The following is a 21603-nucleotide window of genomic DNA, read 5'->3' on the forward strand; positions in this document are numbered from 1 at the left end:
ATAGTCTGGGACTGAATGTCAATAGTGTGTCGAGTAGGTTAAATGCGACAATGTGTGTCGTTTTGTATTTCTATCATAACTAATTTTAGAAAGCCCTGTTAGGGTTTTGTTATGTCGATCAATTCCAGATAAAGCGTTATTGAACTCACCAACCAAGATAGCGCTATCGCTAGTATTGTTATGCAATATGTGTTTGATCTCATTAAAAGGTATACCTTACTCGCACAAGATTTGTAGCATAAATATTGATGAAATCAACCACTCTTCATCAAGATCTATTTAAATGTAAAATTCTACCCTTATGAAACATTTCATGTGCCACTTGATTTTTCACCTCTCTCACTACTAAAACATCAACACCAGCCCTCCTAATGACGGCATTGCTATCAAATATGTCACCATTACAAATCTCATTTTCTCTGATACATTCAGTAAACTCATCATCCCAAAAGGCTTCTTGCAATAATAAAATATGGCCTCTTATATTTTAGAAATATTTCTAAAACAGACTTTCGCTTATTCAAATCTAGCATGCCGTTTACAATTAGAGATACAATATATAAGGCCATTATAATGATTAGTGTGTTTAAAGTATTAAATTATGTCGCATGTTTTATCATTTCCATGAATACTAGAAATTATTTAATGGATTTGAGACGCATGCTATTCGTTTTCAGTCTAGGTACTGGATTAAACCGTCTTCTCCAACTGTGTATGACTTTGAAAGTGTCTATATCAGTACTGTTATTCCCATTTCCGTTTACCTGAAAACTCTGAACATCGTTTGCCTTTCAACAGCGACTTCAACTACCATCCTACTGTCATCACTTCCTGGATCCGTCACCGATCTATCACTAACAGTACCCCTGTTGTTTCGTTCTTCCTCCGATTCTATTTCTTGTTCGGTCTTATCGACTCTGCTTCCCACAGTTTCCTCCCCTCTTTCTTCACTATAATTATCCTGTATTTAATTCTCAACGTCTTCTTCATCATCCTCGGCAAGCTGTAACTCCAATGATTGTTCCTCCCTCTTAGCATCACCAATCTGCGGATTCACTTCCACAATGTCCTCTCTGTAACATGTACATGTTTGGGCTTCCTTGTGGCATTTGTCGCATATCCTTCATTGACACATAAAGAAAACCTTCCACAACTGTCAAATCTTTGCCGTTTGCTATTCATAGCTACATGGCCCTTCTCCCCACACTTATAGCACATAAAATCCAGTCACCTTTTCATAAGCTGGCTCGGATCTAGACACCGAGAACACACCTGTACTTTATTACTGTGCAATACCCCAAAATATGTTTTTTATTTATTTTCATGTTTGCCTAAAGTTCTAACTGATAGCTTTCTATATTAGGTTTAAGGTAAACTTATGAATTACTCCTCGTGCTCACTGCTATAACGAAGATAAGACACATACCAAAGTGTGCTTCAGCTGATTGTGGATCTTTCACTTCACCCTCTAGATCTCAAATATAACGTATATTGAATCATGATTTTGGTAACATAAAGTTTTGATTATGAATTGTTAAACTTTTAAAAAATAATAGCACAGACTTTATTTCGTTACTCCAGATAAGAAATGAAAGAGAAGGAGAAAAAAATAAAGGTAAATAAAGAAATAGAGAGGAAAATAGTAACGAAAATAAAAACTATTGGCCACAGGGGGGATCGAACCCACGACCTTCGCGTTATTAGCACGACGCTCTTTTTTTTTTTTTTTTCTTTCTTTATTTAAAAAAGCTTTGTACAGTATATAAGTTAAAAATATACAGTCAGTATGTACATAGTAGTTTGTAATGCTATATTACAAAACAATGATTCTACAAGAGTATTTTGTTAAGCTATATTACAGAACAATGATTCTGAAAATTTTTTTTGTAATGCTATAGTACAAAACAATGATTCTACAATGTAATAAACACTTTATCCTCTTCTATTCTCATTAAAGGATTATCTTTTACAAAATACTTCGTAATCAAAGTCTGATTTTTGTCTTTGTAATGTTGATACGCATATAATATATATTTTCTAGTCAAATATTGGAACAATCTTTCGATGTCTATTTGTTTCCCTAATAAAGACATAATGTTTCTTCTTTTGTAAATGCACAATCGAGCAATGCTCAGAATGTAGTTCAAAAAATAACTATTTACTGATTTTGTTTCTTTGTTATATCCTATCATGAGCATTTGTTCAAAAGAAGTGCTATTGAGAACACCAACTCTACAATTTTTAAAAAGAATCTCAACTATATATACAATATAATTCTTAAAAGAGCTTAATTCAGGACATTTCAAAAACATGTGAAATAAATCCTCTGTTTCCAACTGGCACACTGGACATAAGTCATTATCAATTTTGCCATAGTATTTTAGTCTCTCTTTTGTAAATATTCGATTGTGCATTATTCTGTAATCCAAATCTATACAATCTGGGGTCTTGAAAGGTAGGTGTATCAATTTCCAGTATTTATGCTTTTCCAAACTAAATATCTTACTCCAAAAGGAATCAGAAGCTGGTTCTTGAAAAATCAACGTACATAAAAGCTTGTAAAATAGTTGTGTTGTACATAAACAGAGGTCATATAATTTTGTATCAACTCTGAGAAACATATATTTCTTCTCCCATTGGTTACAGTGGGTTTTGACTCTGTTGCAACAATATTTCTCCAGCCTAATGGTATACTTTCTATTATGCAATTATAGTCTTTTTTATCTTATCTGTTTTGATCTCAGAATTTAAAATCACCAAAGCCTTATAACACACTAGTCACTGTCGCCAAAATACAAAGAGAAAACCACACCTAGAACTCATATTCTTCAGAATAAACAATTACCTTTAAATCCCTACAAGAAATGCATATATATAACTCTTCTATCCCCACCAAAATGAGAGGAAAAAATGTACTGAAAATAGACGAAAACTGCTAGAACTACAATGGTGGGTACTGAACTCGAAGTGCTAATTGTGACCTGATTCCAAATAGTCTGGGACTGAATGTCAATAGTGTGTCGAGTAGGTTAAATGCGACAATGTGTGTCGTTTTGTATTTCTATCATAACTAATTTTAGAAAGCCCTGTTAGGGTTTTGTTATGTCGATCAATTCCAGATAAAGCGTTATTGAACTCACCAACCAAGATAGCGCTATCGCTAGTATTGTTATGCAAATATGTGTTTGATCTCATTAAAAGGTATACCTTACTCGCACAAGATTTGTAGCATAAATATTGATGAAATCAACCACTCTTCATCAAGATCTATTTAAATGTAAAATTCTACCCTTATGAAACATTTCATGTGCCACTTGATTTTTCACCTCTCTCACTACTAAAACATCAACACCAGCCCTCCTAATGACGGCATTGCTATCAAATATGTCACCATTACAAATCTCATTTTCTCTGATACATTCAGTAAACTCATCATCCCAAAAGGCTTCTTGCAATAATAAAATATGGCCTCTTATATTTTAGAAATATTTCTAAAACAGACTTTCGCTTATTCAAATCTAGCATGCCGTTTACAATTAGAGATACAATATATAAGGCCATTATAATGATTAGTGTGTTTAAAGTATTAAATTATGTCGCATGTTTTATCATTTCCATGAATACTAGAAATTATTTAATGGATTTGAGACGCATGCTATTCGTTTTCAGTCTAGGTACTGGATTAAACCGTCTTCTCCAACTGTGTATGACTTTGAAAGTGTCTATATCAGTACTGTTATTTCCATTTCCGTTTACCTGAAAACTCTGAACATCGTTTGCCTTTCAACAGCGACTTCAACTACCATCCTACTGTCATCACTTCCTGGATCCGTCACCGATCTATCACTAACAGTACGCCTGTTGTTTCGTTCTTCCTCCGATTCTATTTCTTGTTCGGTCTTATCGACTCTGCTTCCCACAGTTTCCTCCCCTCTTTCTTCACTATAATTATCCTGTATTTAATTCTCAACGTCTTCTTCATCATCCTCGGCAAGCTGTAACTCCAATGATTGTTCCTCCCTCTTAGCATCACCAATCTGCGGATTCACTTCCACAATGTCCTCTCTGTAACATGTACATGTTTGGGCTTCCTTGTGGCATTTGTCGCATATCCTTCATTGACACATAAAGAAAACCTTCCACAACTGTCAAATCTTTGCCGTTTGCTATTCATAGCTACATGGCCCTTCTCCCCACACTTATAGCACATAAAATCCAGTCACCTTTTCATAAGCTGGCTCGGATCTAGACACCGAGAACACACCTGTACTTTATTACTGTGCAATACCCCAAAATATGTTTTTTATTTATTTTCATGTTTGCCTAAAGTTCTAACTGATAGCTTTCTATATTAGGTTTAAGGTAAACTAATGAATTACTCCTCGTGCTCACTGCTATAACGAAGATAAGACACATACCAAAGTGTGCTTCAGCTGATTGTGGATCATTCACTTCACCCTCTAGATCTCAAATATAACGTATATTGAATCATGATTTTGGTAACATAAAGTTTTGATTATGAATTGTTAAACTTTTAAAAAATAATAGCACAGACTTTATTTCGTTACTCCAGATAAGAAATGAAAGAGAAGGAGAAAAAAATAAAGGTAAATAAAGAAATAGAGAGGAAAATAGTAACGAAAATAAAAACTATTGGCCACAGGGGGGATCGAACCCACGACCTTCGCGTTATTAGCACGACGCTCTAACCAACTGAGCTATGCGGCCACTTGCTAATCAAAATCCTCCTACACAATCTAGAAATACAGATGGAGTACATACTTTCACACAATGAATGATTAGCAAAAGGAACCACACAATTAGGGTACGTAAAAGCATTGCCAACGTGTATGTTAATAGTATAAAATATATGGAAATAACGTAAAATGCATAACTCCCATATTATAACAAATATTGGTCTTTTCATAATTGCCGAATGTGCTAACGTTAACACATTGCGTGTTGTTTTAAGTAAAGTCATAAATTACTCCTCGAGCTTTTGGAGAGAACGAAGATAAGACACATACCAAGGTGGCTCTTGGTTAGTCGTGGATGTCTCACTTCCACTTGCAGGTCTCATATATATCTTAGATGGTCCACTGAATCAGGTTTTGGGTAGCAGACTAACGCAGCTTTTAGAATTGAATAATATAGTTTTAGGAGATAACTAGGTACAGATTTTGTGCCTTTACAAATGGAAATTGAAATTTGTGCTGCAGAATAGAAATGAAAGAGACGTATGAGAAAATAAAATAAGTATGGCCAAAGGGGCGATCGAAGCCACGAACTTCGCATGGTCAACGTGTGTGTTATCATTATAAAAATCTATTGAACCAATGTAAAATGCATAATTCGGAAATTATAAAAGAAAACATATCTTACTATCCTCTTGGACACTTCAATATACTGTTTGACAATATGATTTCAGCAAAAATTGTTGAGGTTAAACAGTTGCTATGCTCTATACTGATTTCTATGAATGTGCATTCTTATTACCAACTGATTGGGAAATGAACATTGGCAGTATGGTAAGTTAAAATAATAATTTACCAAAGTTCATCAACTTCATTTTTATTTAGAACACACTATAAAGTATAACGTGATAAGAAATATAATAGCAGCAATCGCTAAGCAATCTGTAATATTTGGCGAAACGACAGGCAACCATGATGATAATTATGAAACAAATGAAGTAGACATGCCTACAGTATCCAGAAACTAGTGTGCCTCATGGTGGGAAATCTACAGATCACGAAGCTAATAGGCAAGGTTTTATCATGTTGACTACGCTTTCAGGAGTTATCTGATGCAAATTCAGCTCTAGCATATTTACTATCTAGCATCCCGCCCTAAAGCCCTGATCGATTCAAATTGACCAGTAAATTATTACCTACTACTGGAACTAACATATGAACTACTGCTACACCTAGCAGTTTTAATAATGATAATATTAATAATAATAGTAAGAGTAAATTTATCGTCAAGAAAGAAAAAGAGACAAGCCTAACTCGGAATGATTAAAAACAGATCTCCACTGTCATACTGTAACGCATCAAGGGTGAAGACCAAATAAAAAGGAATATATGGACAGCTCACGCCTTCTTCAGCTACTAGATGTCTCCAATGTATTGTAGTGTCAAGAAATGGTGTGTTCACGACAACCGTTCTTATTTAGATTATAAAAGCACAAAACAAAACAATTATAAAAGCCAAAACATGTTATTATACAACGTCCAGGCTTGTATGTGTTTTCTCACAAAATTTAGTTGTCAAACTAATGAAATATAATATTTTAAAATATGCAGACCATATATTTGATGGTCAATGGCTTGTGAAAACCAGCATAAATATTCAATTTATCATAATTCGCATAACCCCTAATTCAAATAATCCCATTTCCAAACTAATCTTGCACAGAAAAGTAAGTTAATAGTTTTCCAAATTTGTTCATTTTGACGCACCGAAGTGGTAATGATGTTGTGCATCCAGTCAAAGTTCGGAACCATAGCCAGGTTTGCGTTATAGAGTTCAATGCTAAATAAGTTAGATGCACAGTCTGGAACCGGATGCAAATAGTGTGTCGCCTTTGTTGGCTGAGGCACAGTTTGTCCTTTACAGCAACGTGGACATAGAATACAATTTATTTTGCTATATGTTCACTACATTTGTTTCTCAATACTGACCTTTCCACTGTGTGACAATCAATACAATCATATGTTAATTTAAGATACCGTCAAAGATGATATCACGGTGAAGTTCTTGTCAAAGGTTGACCTGCATTTGTTTGAGAGGCTGGACTGTCAACAGAGCAGCATGTAAATAGAACACAAATTTCACTTCAGGAAAATCACCAAAGCCTTATAACACACTAGTCACTGTCGCCAAAATACAAAGAGAAAACCACACCTAGAACTCATATTCTTCAGAATAAACAATTACCTTTAAATCCCTACAAGAAATGCATATATATAACTCTTCTATCCCCACCAAAATGAGAGGAAAAAATGTACTGAAAATAGACGAAAACTGCTAGAACTACAATGGTGGGTACTGAACTCGAAGTGCTAATTGTGACCTGATTCCAAATAGTCTGGGACTGAATGTCAATAGTGTGTCGAGTAGGTTAAATGCGACAATGTGTGTCGTTTTGTATTTCTATCATAACTAATTTTAGAAAGCCCTGTTAGGGTTTTGTTATGTCGATCAATTCCAGATAAAGCGTTATTGAACTCACCAACCAAGATAGCGCTATCGCTAGTATTGTTATGCAAATATGTGTTTGATCTCATTAAAAGGTATACCTTACTCGCACAAGATTTGTAGCATAAATATTGATGAAATCAACCACTCTTCATCAAGATCTATTTAAATGTAAAATTCTACCCTTATGAAACATTTCATGTGCCACTTGATTTTTCACCTCTCTCACTACTAAAACATCAACACCAGCCCTCCTAATGACGGCATTGCTATCAAATATGTCACCATTACAAATCTCATTTTCTCTGATACATTCAGTAAACTCATCATCCCAAAAGGCTTCTTGCAATAATAAAATATGGCCTCTTATATTTTAGAAATATTTCTAAAACAGACTTTCGCTTATTCAAATCTAGCATGCCGTTTACAATTAGAGATACAATATATAAGGCCATTATAATGATTAGTGTGTTTAAAGTATTAAATTATGTTGCATGTTTTATCATTTCCATGAATACTAGAAATTATTTAATGGATTTGAGACGCATGCTATTCGTTTTCAGTCTAGGTACTGGATTAAACCGTCTTCTCCAACTGTGTATGACTTTGAAAGTGTCTATATCAGTACTGTTATTTCCATTTCCGTTTACCTGAAAATTCTGAACATCGTTTGCCTTTCAACAGCGACTTCAACTACCATCCTACTGTCATCACTTCCTGGATCCGTCACTGATCTATCACTAACAGTACGCCTGTTGTTTCGTTCTTCCTCCGATTCTATTTCTTGTTCGGTCTTATCGACTCTGCTTCCCACAGTTTCCTCCCCTCTTTCTTCACTATAATTATCCTGTATTTAATTCTCAACGTCTTCTTCATCATCTTCGGCAAGCTGTAACTCCAATGATTGTTCCTCCCTCTTAGCATCACCAATCTGCGGATTCACTTCCACAATGTCCTCTCTGTAACATGTACATGTTTGGGCTTCCTTGTGGCATTTGTCGCATATCCTTCATTGACACATAAAGAAAACCTTCCACAACTGTCAAATCTTTGCCGTTTGCTATTCATAGCTACATGGCCCTTCTCCCCACACTTATAGCACACAAAATCCAGTCACCTTTTCATAAGCTGGCTCGGATCTAGACACCGAGAACACACCTGTACTTTATTACTGTGCAATACCCCAAAATATGTTTATTATTTATTTTCATGTTTGCCTAAAGTTCTAACTGATAGCTTTCTATATTAGGTTTAAGGTAAACTTATGAATTACTCCTCGTGCTAACTGCTATAACGAAGATAAGACACATACCAAAGTGTGCTTCAGCTGATTGTGGATCTTTCACTTCACCCTCTAGATCTCAAATATAACGTATATTGAATCATGATTTTGGTAACATAAAGTTTTGATTATGAATCGTTAAACTTTTAAAAAATAATAGCACAGACTTTATTTCGTTACTCCAGATAAGAAATGAAAGAGAAGGAGAAAAAAATAAAGGTAAATAAAGAAATAGAGAGGAAAATAGTAACGAAAATAAAAACTATTGGCCACAAGGGGGATCGAACCCACGACCTTCGCGTTATTAGCACGACGCTCTAACCAACTGAGCTATGCGGCCACTTGCTAATCAAAATCCTCCTACACAATCTAGAAATACAGATGGAGCACATACTTTCACACAATGAATGATTAGCAAAAGGAACAACACAATTAGGGTACGGAAAAGCATTGCCAACGTGTATGTTAATAGTATAAAATATATGGAAATAATGTAAAATGCATAACTCCCATATTATAACAAATATTGGTCTTTTCATAATTGCCGAATGTGCTAACGTTAACACATTGCGTGTTGTTTTAAGTAAAGTCATAAATTACTCCTCGAGCTTTTGGAGAGAACGAAGATAAGACACATACCAAGGTGGCTCTTGGTTAGTCGTGGATGTCTCACTTCCACTTGCAGGTCTCATATATATCTTAGATGGTCCACTGAATCAGGTTTTGGGTAGCAGACTAACGCAGCTTTTAGAATTGAATAATATAGTTTTAGGAGATAACTAGGTACAGATTTTGTGCCTTTACAAATGGAAATTGAAATTTGTGCTGCAGAATAGAAATGAAAGAGACGTATGAGAAAATAAAATAAGTATGGCCAAAGGGGCGATCGAAGCCACGAACTTCGCATGGTCAACGTGTGTGTTATCATTATAAAAATCTATTGAACCAATGTAAAATGCATAATTCGGAAATAATAAAAGAAAACATATCTTACTATCCTCTTGGACACTTCAATATACTGTTTGACAATATGATTTCAGCAAAAATTGTTGAGGTTAAACAGTTGCTATGCTCTATACTGATTTCTATGAATGTGCATTCTTATTACCAACTGATTGGGAAATGAACATTGGCAGTATGGTAAGTTAAAATAATAATTTACCAAAGTTCATCAACTTCATTTTTATTTAGAACACACTATAAAGTATAACGTGATAAGAAATATAATAGCAGCAATCGCTAAGCAATCTGTAATATTTGGCGAAACGACAGGCAACCATGATGATAATTATGAAACAAATGAAGTAGACATGCCTACAGTATCCAGAAACTAGTGTGCCTCATGGTGGGAAATCTACAGATCACGAAGCTAATAGGCAAGGTTTTATCATGTTGACTACGCTTTCAGGAGTTATCTGATGCAAATTCAGCTCTAGCATATGTACTATCTAGCAACCCGCCCTAAAGCCCTGATCGATTCAAATTGACCAGTAAATTATTACCTACTACTGGAACTAACATATGAACTACTGCTACACCTAGCAGTTTTAATAATGATAATATTAATAATAATAGTAAGAGTAAATTTATCGTCAAGAAAGAAAAAGAGACAAGCCTAACTCGGAATGATTAAAAACAGATCTCCACTGTCATACTGTAACGCATCAAGGGTGAAGACCAAATAAAAAGGAATATATGGACAGCTCACGCCTTCTTCAGCTACTAGATGTCTCCAATGTATTGTAGTGTCAAGAAATGGTGTGTTCACGACAACCGTTCTTATTTAGATTATAAAAGCACAAAACAAAACAATTATAAAAGCCAAAACATGTTATTATACAACGTCCAGGCCTGTATGTGTTTTCTTACAAAATTTAGTTGTCAAAATAATGAAATATAATATTTTAAAATATGCAGACCATATATTTGATGGTCAATGGCTTGTGAAAATCAGCATAAATATTGTTGTTGTTGTTATAGGGTCTAACGCCATTTTTCAGCACAAGATAGGCTATACATGTCGGCCAGTATTAATGGTGGAGGAAGAACCGGGAAAACCCGGGAAAGAACCACCGACCCACGAGAAGCTACCGGCAAGCTTTCTCACGTATCCACATTTGCCGAGCCCGAGACTCGAACCCACGCAGACAGAGGTGAGATGGCAGTGATCCGTGACGGACAGCGCTTTAGACCACACGGCAGCATAAACATTCAATTTATCATAGTTCGCATAACCTCTAACTCAAATAATCCCATTTTCCAAACTAATCTTGCACAGAAAAGTAAGTTAATAGTTTTCCAAATTTGTTCATTTTGACGCACCGAAGTGATAATGATGTTGTGCATCCAGTCAAAGTTCGGAACCATAGCCAGGTTTGCGTTATAGAGTTCAATGCTACATAAGTTAGATGCACAGTCTGGAACTGGATGCAAATAGTGTGTCGCCTTTGTTGGCTGAGGCACAGTTTGTCCTTTACAGCAACGTGGACATAGAATACAATTTATTTTGCTATATGTTCACTACATTTGTTTCTCAATACTGACCTTTCCACTGTGTGACAATCAATACAATCATATGTTAATTTAAGATACCGTCAAAGATGATATCACGGTGAAGTTCTTGTCAAAGGTTGACCTGCATTTGTTTGAGAGGCTGGACTGTCAACAGAGCAGCATGTAAATAGAACACAAATTTCACTTCAGGAAAATCACCAAAGCCTTATAACACACTTGTCACTGTCGCCAAAATACAAAGAGAAAACCACACCTAGAACTCATATTCTTCAGAATAAACAATTACCTTTAAATCCCTACAAGAAATGCATATATATAACTCTTCTATCCCCACCAAAATGAGAGGAAAAAATGTACTGAAAATAGACGAAAACTGCTAGAACTACAATGGTGGGTACTGAACTCGAAGTGCTAATTGTGACCTGATTCCAAATAGTCTGGGACTGAATGTCAATAGTGTGTCGAGTAGGTTAAATGCGACAATGTGTGTCGTTTTGTATTTCTATCATAACTAATTTTAGAAAGCCCTGTTAGGGTTTTGTTATGTCGATCAATTCCAGATAAAGCGTTATTGAACTCACCAACCAAGATAGTGCTATCGCTAGTATTGTTATGCAAATATGTGTTTGATCTCATTAAAAGGTATACCTTACTCGCACAAGATTTGTAGCATAAATATTGATGAAATCAACCACTCTTCATCAAGATCTATTTAAATGTAAAATTCTACCCTTATGAAACATTTCATGTGCCACTTGATTTTTCACCTCTCTCACTACTAAAACATCAACACCAGCCCTCCTAATGACGGCATTGCTATCAAATATGTCACCATTACAAATCTCATTTTCTCTGATACATTCAGTAAACTCATCATCCCAAAAGGCTTCTTGCAATAATAAAATATGGCCTCTTATATTTTAGAAATATTTCTAAAACAGACTTTCGCTTATTCAAATCTAGCATGCCGTTTACAATTAGAGATACAATATATAAGGCCATTATAATGATTAGTGTGTTTAAAGTATTAAATTATGTTGCATGTTTTATCATTTCCATGAATACTAGAAATTATTTAATGGATTTGAGACGCATGCTATTCGTTTTCAGTCTAGGTACTGGATTAAACCGTCTTCTCCAACTGTGTATGACTTTGAAAGTGTCTATATCAGTACTGTTATTTCCATTTCCGTTTACCTGAAAATTCTGAACATCGTTTGCCTTTCAACAGCGACTTCAACTACCATCCTACTGTCATCACTTCCTGGATCCGTCACCGATCTATCACTAACAGTACGCCTGTTGTTTCGTTCTTCCTCCGATTCTATTTCTTGTTCGGTCTTATCGACTCTGCTTCCCACAGTTTCCTCCCCTCTTTCTTCACTATAATTATCCTGTATTTAATTCTCAACGTCTTCTTCATCATCTTCGGCAAGCTGTAACTCCAATGATTGTTCCTCCCTCTTAGCATCACCAATCTGCGGATTCACTTCCACAATGTCCTCTCTGTAACATGTACATGTTTGGGCTTCCTTGTGGCATTTGTCGCATATCCTTCATTGACACATAAAGAAAACCTTCCACAACTGTCAAATCTTTGCCGTTTGCTATTCATAGCTACATGGCCCTTCTCCCCACACTTATAGCACACAAAATCCAGTCACCTTTTCATAAGCTGGCTCGGATCTAGACACCGAGAACACACCTGTACTTTATTACTGTGCAATACCCCAAAATATGTTTATTATTTATTTTCATGTTTGCCTAAAGTTCTAACTGATAGCTTTCTATATTAGGTTTAAGGTAAACTTATGAATTACTCCTCGTGCTCACTGCTATAACGAAGATAAGACACATACCAAAGTGTGCTTCAGCTGATTGTGGATCTTTCACTTCACCCTCTAGATCTCAAATATAACGTATATTGAATCATGATTTTGGTAACATAAAGTTTTGATTATGAATCGTTAAACTTTTAAAAAATAATAGCACAGACTTTATTTCGTTACTCCAGATAAGAAATGAAAGAGAAGGAGAAAAAAATAAAGGTAAATAAAGAAATAGAGAGGAAAATAGTAACGAAAATAAAAACTATTGGCCAAAGGGGGGAACGAACCCACGACCTTCGCGTTATTAGCACGACGCTCTAACCAACTGAGCTATGCGGCCACTTGCTAATCAAAATCCTCCTACACAATCTAGAAATACAGATGGAGCACATACTTTCACACAATGAATGATTAGCAAAAGGAACCACACAATTAGGGTACGGAAAAGCATTGCCAACGTGTATGTTAATAGTATAAAATATATGGAAATAATGTAAAATGCATAACTCCCATATTATAACAAATATTGGTCTTTTCATAATTGCCGAATGTGCTAACGTTAACACATTGCGTGTTGTTTTAAGTAAAGTCATAAATTACTCCTCGAGCTTTTGGAGAGAACGAAGATAAGACACATACCAAGGTGGCTCTTGGTTAGTCGTGGATGTCTCACTTCCACTTGCAGGTCTCATATATATCTTAGATGGTCCACTGAATCAGGTTTTGGGTAGCAGACTAACGCAGCTTTTAGAATTGAATAATATAGTTTTAGGAGATAACTAGGTACAGATTTTGTGCCTTTACAAATGGAAATTGAAATTTGTGCTGCAGAATAGAAATGAAAGAGACGTATGAGAAAATAAAATAAGTATGGCCAAAGGGGCGATCGAAGCCACGAACTTCGCATGGTCAACGTGTGTGTTATCATTATAAAAATCTATTGAACCAATGTAAAATGCATAATTCGGAAATTATAAAAGAAAACATATCTTACTATCCTCTTGGACACATCAATATACAGTTTGACAATATGATTTCAGCAAAAATTGTTGAGGTTAAACAGTTGCTATGCTCTATACTGATTTCTATGAATGTGCATTCTTATTACCAACTGATTGGGAAATGAAAATTGGCAGTATGGTAAGTTAAAATAATAATTTACCAAAGTTCATCAACTTCATTTTTATTTAGAACACACTATAAAGTATAACGTGATAAGAAATATAATAGCAGCAATCGCTAAGCAATCTGTAATATTTGGCGAAACGACAGGCAACCATGATGATAATTATGAAACAAATGAAGTAGACATGCCTACAGTATCCAGAAACTAGTGTGCCTCATGGTGGGAAATCTACAGATCACGAAGCTAATAGGCAAGGTTTTATCATGTTGACTACGCTTTCAGGAGTTATCTGATGCAAATTCAGCTCTAGCATATGTACTATCTAGCAACCCGCCCTAAAGCCCTGATCGATTCAAATTGACCAGTAAATTATTACCTACTACTGGAACTAACATATGAACTACTGCTACACCTAGCAGTTTTAATAATGATAATATTAATAATAATAGTAAGAGTAAATTTATCGTCAAGAAAGAAAAAGAGACAAGCCTAACTCGGAATGATTAAAAACAGATCTCCACTGTCATACTGTAACGCATCAAGGGTGAAGACCAAATAAAAAGGAATATATGGACAGCTCACGCCTTCTTCAGCTACTAGATGTCTCCAATGTATTGTAGTGTCAAGAAATGGTGTGTTCACGACAACCGTTCTTATTTAGATCTTAAAAGCACAAAACAAAACAATTATAAAAGCCAAAACATGTTATTATACAACGTCCAGGCCTGTATGTGTTTTCTCACAAAATTTAGTTGTCAAACTAATGAAATATAATATTTTAAAATATGCAGACCATATATTTGATGGTCAATGGCTTGTGAAAATCAGCATAAATATTCAATTTATCATAATTCGCATAACCCCTAATTCAAATAATCCCATTACCAAACTAATCTTGCACAGAAAAGTAAGTTAATAGTTTTCCAAATTTGTTCATTTTGACGCACCGAAGTGGTAATGATGTTGTGCATCCAGTCAAAGTTCGGAACCATACCGAGGTTTGCGTTATAGAGTTCAGTGCTAAATAAGTTAGATGCACAGTCTGGAACTGGATGCAAATAGTGTGTCGCCTTTGTTGGCTGAGGCACAGTTTGTCCTTTACAGCAACGTGGACATAGAATACAATTTATTTTGCTATATATTCACTACATTTGTTTCTCAATACTGACCTTTCCACTGTGTGACAATCAATACAATCATATGTTAATTTAAGATACCGTCAAAGATGATATCACGGTGAAGTTCTTGTCAAAGGTTGACCTGCATTTGTTTGAATGGCTGGCCTGTCAACAGAGCAGCATGTAAATAGAATACATATTTCACTTCAGGACCATCACCAAAGCCTTATAACACACTAGTCACTGTCGCCAAAATACAAAGAGAAAACCACACCTAGAACTCATATTCTTCAGAATAAACAATTACCTTTAAATCCCTACAAGAAATGCATATATATAACTCTTCTATCCCCACCAAAATGAGAGGAAAAAATGTACTGAAAATAGACGAAAACTGCTAGAACTACAATGGTGGGTACTGAACTCGAAGTACTAATTTTGACCTGATTCCAAATAGTCTGGGACCGAATGTCAATAGTGTGTCGAGTAGGTTAAATGCGACAATGTGTGTCGTTTTGTATTTCTATCATAACTAATTTTAGAAAGCCCTGTTAGGGTTTTGTTATGTCGATCAATTCCAGATAAAGCGTTATTGAACTCACCAACCAAGATAGTGCTATCGCTAGTATTGTTATGCAAATATGTGTTTGATCTCATTAAAAGGTATACCTTACTCGCACAAGATTTGTAGCATAAATATTGATGAAATCAACCACTCTTCATCAAGATCTATTTTAAATGTAAAATTCTACCCTTATGAAACATTTCATGTGCCACTTGATTTTTCAACTCTCTCACTACTAAAACATCAACACCAGCCCTCCTAACGACGGCATTGCTATCAAATATGTCACCATTACAAATCTCATTTTCTCTGATACATTCAGTAAACTCATCATCCCAAAAGGCTTCTTGCAATAATAAAATATGGCCTCTTATTTTTTAGAAATATTTCTAAAACAGACTTTCGCTTATTCAAATCTAGCATGCCGTTTACAATTAGAGATACAATATATAAGGCCATTATAATGATTAGTGTGTTTAAAGTATTAAATTATGTCGCATGTTTTATCATTTCCATGAATACTAGAAATTATTTAATGGATTTGAGACGCATGCTATTCGTTTTCAGTCTAGGTACTGGATTAAACCGTCTTCTCCAACTGTGTATGACTTTGAAAGTGTCTATATCAGTACTGTTATTTCCATTTCCGTTTACCTGAAAACTCTGAACATCGTTTGCCTTTCAACAGCGACTTCAACTACCATCCTACTGTCATCACTTCCTGGATCCGTCACCGATCTATCACTAACAGTACGCCTGTTGTTTCGTTCTTCCTCCGTTTCTAGTTCTTGATCGGTCTTAACGACTCTGCTTCCCACAGTTTCCTCCACTCTTTCGTGACTATAATTATCCTGTATTTGATTCTCAACGTCTTCTTCATCATCTTCGGCAAGCTGTAACTCCAATGATTGTTCCTCCCTCTTAGCATCACCAATCTGCGGATTCACTTCCACAATGTCCTCTCTGTAACATGTACATGTTTGGGCTTCCTTGTGGCATTTGTCGCATATCCTTCATTGACACATAAAGAAAACATTCCACAACTGTCAAATCTTTTCCTTTTGCAATTCTTAGCTACATGGCCCTTCTCCCCACACTTATAGCACACAAAATCCAGTCACCTTTTCATAAGATGGCTCGGATCTAGACATCGAGAACACACCTTTACTTGATTATTGTGCAATACCCCAAAATATGTTTATTATTTATTTTCATCTTTGCCTAAAGTTCTAACTTACAGCTTTCTATATTAGGTTTAAGATAAACTTATAAATTACTCCTCGTGCTAACTGCTATAACGAAGATAAGACACATACCAAAGTGTGCTTCAGCTGATTGTGGATCTTTCACTTCACGCTCTAGATCTCAAATATAACGTATATTGAATCATGATTTTGGGAACATAAAGTTTTGATATTGAATTGTTAAACTTTTAAAAAATAATAGTACAGACTTCATCTCGTTGCTCCAGAATAGAAATGACAGAGAAGGAGAAGAAGATAAAGGTAAATAAAGAAATAGAGAGGAAAATAGTAACGAAAGTAAAAACTAATGGCCACAGGGGGGATCGAACCCACGACCTTCGCGTTATTAGCACGACGCTCTAACCAACTGAGCTATGCGGCCACTTGCTAATCAAAATCCTCCTACACAATCTAGAAAAACAGATGGAGTACATACTTTCACACAATGAATGATTAGCAAAAGGAACCACACAATTAGGGTACGTAAAAGCATTGCCAACGTGTATGTTAATAGTATAAAATATATGGAAATAATGTAAAATGCATAACTCCCATATTATAACAAATATTGGTCATTTCATAATTGCCGAATGTGCTAATGTTAACACATTGCGTGTTGTTTTAAGTAAAGTCATAAATTACTCCTCGAGCTTTTGGAGAGAACGAAGATAAGACACATACCAAGGTGGCTCTTGGTTAGTCGTGGATGTCTCACTTCCACTTGCAGGTCTCATATATATCTTACATGGTCCACTCAATCAGGTTTTTGGTAGCATACTAACGCTGCTTTTAGAATTGAATAATATAGTTTTAGGAGATAACTAGGTACAGATTTTGTGCCTTTACAAACGGAAATTGAAATTTGTGCTGCAGAATAGAAATGAAAGAGACGTATGAGAAAATAAAATAAGTATGGCCAAAGGGGCGATCGAAACCAGGGACTTCGCATGGTCAACGTGTGTGTTATCATTGTAAAGTCTATTGAACCAATGTAAAATGTATAATTCGGAAATTACAAAAAAAAATATATCTTACTATCCTCTTGGACACTTCAATATACTGTTTGACAATATGATTTCAGCAAAAATTGTTGAGGTTAAACAGTTGCTATGCTCTATACTGATTTCTGTGAATGTGCATTCTTATTACCAATTGATTGGGAAATGAACATTGTCAGTATGGTAAGTTAAAATAATAATTTACCAAAGTTCATCAAGTTCATTTTTACTTAGAACACACTATAAAGTATAACGTGATAAGAAATATAACAGCAGCAATCGCTAAGCAATCTGTAATATTTGGCGAAACGACAGGCAACCATGATGATAATTATGAAACAAATGAAGTAGACATGCCTACAGTATCCAGAAACTAGTGTGCCTCATGGTGGGAAATCTACAGATCACGAAGCTAATAGGCAAGGTTTTATCATGTTGACTACGCTTTCAGGAGTTATCTGATGCAAATTCAGCTCTAGCATATTTACTATCAAGCATCCCGCCCTAAAGCCCTGATCGATTCAAATTGACCAGTAAATAATTACCTACTACTGGAACTAACATATGAACTACTGCTACTCCTAGCAGTTTTAATAATGATAATATTAATAATAATAGTAAGAGTAAATTTATCGTCAAGAAAGAAAAAGAGACAAGCCTAACTCAGCATGATTAAAATCAGATCTCCACTGTCATACTGTAACGCATCAAGGGTGAAGACCAAATAAAAAGGAATATATGGACAGCTCACGCCTTCTTCAGCTACTAGATGTCTCCAATGTATTGTAGTGTCAAGAAATGGTGTGTTCACGACAACCGTTCTTATTTAGATTATAAAAGCACAAAGCAAAAGAATTATAAAAGCCAAAACATCTCAGTATACAACGTCCAGGCTTGTATGTGTTTTCTCACAAAATGTAGTCCTCAAAATAATGAAATATAATATTTTAAAATATGCAGACCATATATTTGATGGTCAATGGCTTGTGAAAATCAGCATAAATATTGTTGTTGTTGTTATAGGGTCTAACGCCATTTTTCAGCACAAGATAGGCTATACATGTCGGCCAGTATTAATGGTGGAGGAAGAACCGGGAAAACCCCGGAAAGAACCACCGACCCACGAGAAGCTACCGGCAAGCTTTCTCACGTATCCACATTTGCCGAGCCCGAGACTCGAACCCACGCAGACAGAGGTGAGATGGCAGTGATCCGTGACGGACAGCGCTTTAGACCACTCGGCAGCATAAACATTCAATTTATCATAGTTCGCATAACCTCTAACTCAAATAATCCCATTTTCCAAACTAATCTTGCACAGAAAAGTAAGTTAATAGTTTTCCAAATTTGTTCATTTTGACGCACCGAAGTGGTAATGATGTTGTGCATCCAGTCAAAGTTCGGAACCATACCGAGGTTTGCGTTATAGAGTTCAGTGCTAAATAAGTTAGATGCACAGTCTGGAACTGGATGCAAATAGTGTGTCGCCTTTGTTGGCTGAGGCACAGTTTGTCCTTTACAGCAACGTGGACATAGAATACAATTTATTTTGCTATATATTCACTACATTTGTTTCTCAATACTGACCTTTCCACTGTGTGACAATCAATACAATCATATGTTAATTTAAGATACCGTCAAAGATGATATCACGGTGAAGTTCTTGTCAAAGGTTGACCTGCATTTGTTTGAATGGCTGGCCTGTCAACAGAGCAGCATGTAAATAGAACACATATTTCGCTTCAGGACCATCACCAAAGTCTTATAAGACACTAGTCACTGTCGCCAAAATACAAAGAGAAAACCACACCTAGAACTCATATTCTTCAGAATAAACAATTACCTTTAAATCCCTACAAGAAATGCATATATATAACTCTTCTATCCCCACCAAAATGAGAGGAAAAAATGTACTGAAAATAGACGAAAACTGCTAGAACTACAATGGTGGGTACTGAACTCCAAGTACTAATTGTGACCTGATTCCAAATAGTCTGGGACCGAATGTCAATAGTGTGTCGAGTAGGTTAAATGCGACAATGTGTGTCGTTTTGTATTTCTATCATAACTAATTTTAGAAAGCCCTGTTAGGGTTTTGTTATATCGATCAATTCTAGATAAAGCGTTATTGAACTCACCAACCAAGATAGTGCTATCGCTAGTATTGTTATGCAAATATGTGTTTGATCTCATTAAAAGGTATACCTTACTCGCAAAAGATTTGTAGCATAAATATTGATGAAATCAACCACTCTTCATTAAGATCTATTTCAAATATAAAATTCTACCCTTATGAAACATTTCATGTGCCACTTGATTTTTCAACTCTCTCACTACTAAAACATCAACACCAGCCCTCCTAATGACGGCATTACTATCAAATATGTCACCATTACAAATCTCATTTTCTCTGATACATTCAGTAAACTCATCATCCCAAAAGGCTTCTTGCAATAATAAAATATGGCCTCTTATTTTTTAGAAATATTTTTAAAACAGACTTTCGCTTATTCAAATCTAGCATGCCGTTTACAATTAGAGATACAATATATAAGGCCATTATAATGATTAGTGTGTTTAAAGTATTAAATTATGTCGCATGTTTTATCATTTCCATGAATACTAGAAATTATTTAATGGATTTGAGACGCATGCTATTCGTTTTCAGTCTAGGTACTGGATTAAACCGTCTTCTCCAACTGTGTATGACTTTGAAAGTGTCTATATCAGTACTGTTATTTCCATTTCCGTTTACCTGAAAACTCTGAACATCGTTTGCCTTTCAAAAGCGACTTCAACTACCATCCTACTGTCATCACTTCCTGGATCCGTCACCGATCTATCACTAACAGTACGCCTGTTGTTTCGTTCTTCCTCCGTTTCTAGTTCTTGATCGGTCTTAACGACTCTGCTTCCCACAGTTTCCTCCACTCTTTCTTCACTATAATTATCCTGTATTTAATTCTCAACGTCTTCTTCATCATCTTCGGCAAGCTGTAACTCCAATGATTGTTCCTCCCTCGCAGTATCACCAACCTGCGGGTTCACTTCCACAATGTCCTCTCTGTAACATGTACATGTTTGGGCATCTTTGTGGCATTTGTCGCATATCCCCCGTTGACACATAAAGGAAAACTTCCACAACTGCCAAATCTTTGCCTTTTGCAATTCTTAGCTACATGGCCCTTCTCCCCACACATATAGCACACAAAATCCAGTCACCTTTTCATAAGATGGCTCGGATCTAGACATCGAGAACACACCTTTACTTGATTATTGTGCAATACCCCAAAATATGTTTATTATTTATTTTCATCTTTGCCTAAAGTTCTAACTTACAGCTTTCTATATTAGGTTTAAGGTAAACTTATAAATTACTCCTCGTGCTAACTGCTATAACGAAGATAAGACACATACCAAAGTGTGCTTCAGCTGATTATGGATCTTTCACTTCACCCTCTAGATCTCAAATATAACGTATATTGAATCATGATTTTGGGAACATAAAGTTTTGATATTGAATTGTTAAACTTTTAAAAAATAATAGTACAGACTTCATCTCGTTGCTCCAGAATAGAAATGACAGAGAAGGAGAAGAAGATAAAGGTAAATAAAGAAATAGAGAGGAAAATAGTAACGAAAGTAAAAACTAATGGCCACAGGGGGGATCGAACCCACGACCTTCGCGTTATTAGCACGACGCTCTAACCATCTGAGCTATGCGGCC

At 35.6% G+C, this 21603-nt stretch overlaps 4 non-coding genes across 4 annotated transcripts; all 4 read right to left on the minus strand.

The window, feature by feature from the left end:
- Nucleotides 1–4654: 4654 nt before the first annotated feature.
- Trnai-aau (transfer RNA isoleucine (anticodon AAU)) lies at nucleotides 4655–4728 on the minus strand. The gene has a single exon. It is a non-coding gene; the product is annotated as a tRNA-Ile (tRNA).
- A 4020-nt stretch (nucleotides 4729–8748) lies between these two features.
- Nucleotides 8749–8822, minus strand: Trnai-aau (transfer RNA isoleucine (anticodon AAU)). The gene has a single exon. It is a non-coding gene; the product is annotated as a tRNA-Ile (tRNA).
- An 8364-nt stretch (nucleotides 8823–17186) lies between these two features.
- Nucleotides 17187–17260, minus strand: Trnai-aau (transfer RNA isoleucine (anticodon AAU)). Its single transcript has one exon. It is a non-coding gene; the product is annotated as a tRNA-Ile (tRNA).
- Nucleotides 17261–21529: 4269 nt separating this feature from the next.
- Nucleotides 21530–21603, minus strand: Trnai-aau (transfer RNA isoleucine (anticodon AAU)). The gene has a single exon. It is a non-coding gene; the product is annotated as a tRNA-Ile (tRNA).

Source organism: Sinohyriopsis cumingii, unplaced genomic scaffold (genome assembly GCF_028554795.1).
Source record: "Sinohyriopsis cumingii isolate HCF-2022 unplaced genomic scaffold, ASM2855479v2 utg003265l, whole genome shotgun sequence".
NCBI classification, from domain to species: domain Eukaryota; kingdom Metazoa; phylum Mollusca; class Bivalvia; order Unionida; family Unionidae; genus Sinohyriopsis; species Sinohyriopsis cumingii.